Raw genomic sequence first — 6,000 nt, forward strand, 5'->3', positions numbered from 1 at the left:
AATTTACTAAGCAAGCAAAGGGGTAATGTGGCCCTTGATTTTTTTTTTAATATTGATGTTCCACCACAAAAGCATTGAAACTACATTACAGAAGATGGGAGATTGTGACGTTGCAGGCACATGCACACTGTTGACCAATGTAAAGGTCATGAGTGCATGACAGTGTGGCGCAAAAACAGATCCCTAAACAGAGTAATGAGACTGGGTAGTGAGTTTATATCTGCAGGTGAAACCAGATCTATATCTTGGACCACCTCTAGTTGCCTCAGTTTCCCCATGTATTAGGAACAAATAACAATGCAAATGTTATCCATACATCCAGTTTTCCATGGATGCAGAGATTAAGATGAGATGATACCCATAGTCATATTTTGAAAGCTGTAAATATTATCCAACTGTGCATACATTGCATCACCTCAGGCAAAGCCATATACCCTCCTCTGTATGCTTCATATCCCTGTCCTTATTCTTCTACCATGGAATTCATAGAATATATCAAATGCCTAGTAGTTATCAGTGCATCTGTTTATATCCCCTTTCTTCCTCTCTAACTCTACATAAGGGGTTATTGCATTGCACTGGATCAGAAGACTCGATTATTGGAAAGTCTAGACACCCCCTCAGAGTTATTGCCGGGCAACATAGGGATCATGCAGAGTCACTGTGCACTAGGTACATCACAAGTCACAATGGAAAAGCAGCACCACGGATTTAAGCAAGACAGAAAGAAATGGGTTGTGAAACCCTGGAACCAGCTGAACTGGAAGTTTGTGTAATTTCCTTCCTGCTCCAAGAGAGATATGTAGAGGACCAGGAGGCATGCAGGAGACCTGGTGTTCTCTCTGATGACCCGTGAAGGCCTTGTGACTCTCTAATGGCATTCTCTGGAAGCTTTTCCTGCATTAGCAGCCCGCCCCCTCACTAGAGAAAAGACAAATTTTCCCTGAGATCCTTAGAGTCACAGCACAGAAATAGTTGTTCTTTTACTTATGAATTCATGTTTTCATTCAGACATTCATGTATTCATTCATCTAATAAAGATACACTGAGTGCCTACTGTTCTAGGCACTAAAGAGATGGTGTTGAGAAGAACACATGTTGTCCCTGTCCTCACAGAACTTACAGTCATGAAACAGACATTCAATAAATAAGCACGCAGATATATAATTGTTTCAATTGCAAGTAGAAAGGAAAGTAGGATACTCTCAGGGAAGGAACAGATTTAGATTAAGGTGTAACTTAGATTGATGATCTTAAGGAAACAGGTGATTTACATACATAATCTCAGGTCTTCAACAATCCTGTGAAGTAAGCTATTCTCACAACCATTATACAGATAGGGAAACTGAGGCCCAGGGAGATCAGGTGGCTGGCCTAAGGCTGTTAGTAAGTTTGAAGCAGGCTGTGCTCTCTCCAGTACTCCACAACCCCAGAAGGTGAAATTTTCCCTACCTCCCACCTTTGCACATGCTATGCCTCCTTCCACCTTGAAGGTTGCCCCCTTCCTTCTTCTTTTATTGGGTTCATATTCTGTCTTCAGCATCTAGATGGAGTCCTATTCCTCTGCCAAGTTTCCACTTCTGCTTGAGGCCTCAATATATCTCCTCTAGACTCCTACAACAATAATTATCTACTGCTCGTGTGGCACTGAACCTAGCACCCTTGTAGAGCGAATTCTCTTTTTTACAGGCTTGCCTGTAAAAAGTGTAAATAGGCTGCTAGAGCCAGACAGACCAGGACTCTTTTCCCAGTTCTGTCTGTTTGCTGGGTGACCTAGAAGAAGTTTCTTAGCCTCTCTGTATTTTAGTTTCCTTGGAGAAGAACAATATTAACTTCATGAGATATAACCTAAAACATTTGTCCCAGTTCCAAACAGGTAGCAACTGCTCCACAGTGCTTGGTCTTCTATCCATTTCCATTCCCTAGATTGGAAGCCTCTGACGGGCAAGAACCACACCTTCTACTTTATACTCTCAGCAATTAGCACAGTGCCCTGTAAGAGCAGGTATGTAACTGGTATATAATTATGGCAGTGACGGCCCTTACTTACCAACTGGGTCCTTCACTACTAATGAAACTTGTTTTCTCTGGCCTTTCTTCCTTTCTTTCATTTTTGACTTAGGCTCCTTTAAACCTCCCTTAAACTTGCTCCTCTGGCAGGAACAGGTGCCACAGCATACACAATCCACACCTGTCATCTCAGGAGGAAAGTAACTGTAATAGTTCTTTGGAGCCTAAACAGGTGGTCAATAAGGGGAAACCGCTTTCTAGAAGGGCCTACCTCCACTCTGACCACCACCTAGAGCCACATTTTATATACAAAATCATTAGTCTGTTCAGCCTTCATCTCTGAAGGATGCCAAGAGCTCATTTCCAAAGACAGGAAAACACTCCAACTTACTTTATTCTTCACTTACTCCTTATTACCTGCCCTCTGGCTGCCTGGCTTCTTCACTCAGCAAACATCTACTGAATACTGAGCCCTGGCTAAGTGCTAGGCTAGAGCTGCTGCTATAGTAAAAGCACAGATGAAATGCTGTGGGCACCCTAAGGCCAGCGAGAAAAAGAGGGGGTACAAAGTACTAGGGGGGAGGAAAGATTGAGACCTGTGTTCCTGTGGTCTCAGTTCCTCCCAAAGCCCCATGCATGGGGGGGCAGGGATTGCTGCTGGAGAGGGGAAGGCTCACAACAGTGGAACAACATGCCCAAGGTCATCTATCACAAGACCACACGTCAAGCTGCCAAAGAGGGAGTTTCTCTAGAGGAGATAAAGTGGGTGGAGAAGCTCATGCTGATCTAAAGGCTTCTGATGAAGCAAGCCCTAGTAATCTCACTGGTTTCAACCCACAGCCCCAGTTCTCCCCTCTGGGTTTGAGCTGCTCACCCACTTCCCAGTTCCAAGACCTCACTCACCGTTGAAACCAGTTCTACACCATCTGTATCTTTCTCCGCTAACACCACCTGATCACAACCCCACAGCCTCTTGGTCGAGTCAGTTTAATAAAAGTGTAAACTGTGTGATACACCATAACAACAATGCGCATCCCTAAACCCCAGTGTTTTTATGCAGCAAGGCAGCAAGTGGAAGAAGAATCTAGGGCCATGAGATGATGACAAGGCCAAAAGAGAGGTGGGAGGCAGCACTTCAAGTGCATGCTCAAGGCCTCAGGGGATGAGGAAAAGAAGGAGGACCCTGGCACCTGTGCAGTATGTGGACTTTGTTTGGAGGAAGCGTGCCATGAACTTCTCTAGAATCACGTCATTTGGAAAGCATTAGAGAACATTGGTTTGGGTAGTTTTCAGACTAGATTCTATGGGAAGGTTCCTACAGGGCAGAGGAGAGATAAAATGAACTTCCTGGCCTTCAGTGCCAAATTGTTCTTTTCCCCTAGACACCAGATGAGTGGACTCGTCAGGGCTGAAATCCAGTATCCATTCTGCTAGTCAAACTCTGTGCCTGTGAAGCTGCTCTGCCCACCAGAGAGGTCAACTTTTCCCAATTTGCACCATGTATAAAACAGAGTTTTGGTAGCTTTGTTCACCCTCACTGTCTCCATCAGGCATGCATGCTAGCACATGTACACGTACAGTCACACGACACATACCCACAGACTCACACACAGATGCACCAGCACACGCACATAACTGTACAAACACAGGTAGACATCTATCCACACTACACACAGAGCACACAGACACATATGGACATGCACACAAAAACTCATATCATATACCACACATCCATCAACAGACATACACAAATGTAAACTAAACCATAATATGGTGCACAGACATATACCCACAGACACAAATCTAGTCGCATGGAGATCTAGACACAAATCACACAGACATATGTACCCCCAGATATATACACGGGTACACATAGAGGTTCATACTCACTTTATACCACTGACATATAAACAAATGCACATATATATAGACACACAGATGCACACACACAAATATACTTATGTACAGGCACATATACACAGATATAAACACATACATACAACTTTAACAAGAACAACTCTACTTTTTCAATTTGACACAAGTTCTACTACAAAATTCATTTGACAAATGTCCCACTACTGAAAGAAAGGTGATTAATTTGCTCTTTTCGAGGATTCATTTTTTAATCCACTTATCAAATATTACCAATGACAATGTGTAGAAATTAAATGATGGTGGGAAGAAAGATACACTCAGATATGATAATGGTAGGTCTTTTCATGATGTGAGTTGGTAATGAATTTTGTCTTCAGTTTATATCATGATAAAAAAAATTTGTGACTTTCAATACTACTATAGAACATATAGAATCAGGACTCCTGCTTTATGGTGTATATACTTTTAGAACTTACAAGTATTGGTATCTATCCTGACTTCTTCACTTCCCAAAAGACTTCTGGAGCTGTGGAAAATGTTATGGGGACTTAGCGGTAAGGGTAGAACATTATTTTTTTAAAATTTTTTTTAATTTTTGGCTGGGTACAGCATACTTTATTGATGGTACATGACAAGGTAGGGCTCCCCAAGCCCCTCCCCTTCCTCGGGGTCTAGGATGTAAATTGGAGGTCAGGAGATTCTCAGTGTGTTGGGGGATTAAGTTGGGGCAGAGACTCCCCAGCAGCTGAGGGTCTCTCTCTTTCTCTTGTTCTTGCTGGAGCTGGTAGTCCAGGAGGCTCTTACTCCTTGGAGGCCATGTGGACCATGAGGTCCACCACCCAGTTGCTGTAGCTGAGTTCATTGTCATACCAGGAAATGAGCTTGACGAAGTGGTCAATGAGGACAATGCCAGCCCCGGCAACGAAGGTGGAAGAGTGGGTGTCACTGTTGAAGTTACAGGAGACAACCTGGTCCTCAGTGTAGCCCAGGATGCCCTTGAGGGGGGCCCTCCGATGCCTGCTTCACTACCTTCTTGATGTCGTCATATTTGGCAGCTTTCTCCAGGCGGCAGGTCAGATCCACAACTGACACATTGGGGGTGGGGACACGGAAGGCCATGCCAGTGAGCTTCCCATTCAGCTCAGGGATGACCTTGCTCACAGCCTTGGCGGCGCCAGTGGATGCAGGGATGATGTTCTGGGGAGCCCCTCGGCCTTCACACCACAGCTTCCCAGAGGGGCCGTCCACGGTCTTCTGGGTAGCAGTGATGGCATGGACGGTGGTCATGAGGCCCTCCACGATGCCGAAGTGGTCATGGATGACTTTGGCTAGGGGAGCCAAGCAGTTGGTGGTGCAGGAGGCATTGCTGACAATCTTGAGGGAGTTGTCATACTTCTCGTGGTTCACGCCCATTACAAACATGGGGGCATCAGCAGAAGGGGCAGAGATGATGACCCTCTTGGCCCCACCCTTCAAGTAAGCCCCAGCCTTCTCCATGGTGGTGAAGACCCCAGTGGACTCCACAACATACTCAGCACCAGCATCATCCCATTTGATGTTGGCGGGATCTCGCTCCTGGAAGATGGAGATGGACTTCCCACCGATGACAAGTTTCCCGTTCTCAGCCTTGACTGTGCCGTGGAATTTGCCATGGGTAGAATCATACTGGAACATGTACACCATGTAGTTGAGATCAATGAAGGGGTCATTGATGGCAACAATATCCACTTTGCCAGAGTTAAAAGCAGCCCTGGTGACCACGTGCCCAATACGGCCAAATCCGTTCACACCGACCTTCACCATTGTGTCTCAGGGACTCGGCTGGCACTGCACCAGATGTGGCTGTCTGTCAAACAGGGAGGAGCAGAGAGCCGGATATAACATTATTATTATTCTTTTTTAAAGATTTCATTTATTTATTCATGAGAGGCACAGAGAGAGAGAGAGAGAGAGGCAGAAACACAGGCAGAGGGAGAAGCAGGCTCCATGCAGGGAACCCGAAGTGGGACTCGATCCTGGGTCTCCAGGATCACACCCCGGGGGTTAAAGGTGGCACTAGACTGCTGAGCCACCAGGGATGCCCAGGGTGTAACATTATTAAGGAGTATACTAGAC

At 45.4% G+C, this 6,000-nt stretch overlaps 1 pseudogene; it reads right to left on the minus strand.

The window, feature by feature from the left end:
* Positions 1-4,489: 4,489 nt before the first annotated feature.
* Positions 4,490-5,695, minus strand: LOC112647566 (glyceraldehyde-3-phosphate dehydrogenase-like; annotated as a pseudogene).
* Between the last annotated feature and the right edge of the window lie 305 nt (positions 5,696-6,000).

The sequence above is a fragment of the Canis lupus genome, chromosome 5 (genome assembly GCF_003254725.2).
Source record: "Canis lupus dingo isolate Sandy chromosome 5, ASM325472v2, whole genome shotgun sequence".
Classification (NCBI taxonomy): domain Eukaryota; kingdom Metazoa; phylum Chordata; class Mammalia; order Carnivora; family Canidae; genus Canis; species Canis lupus.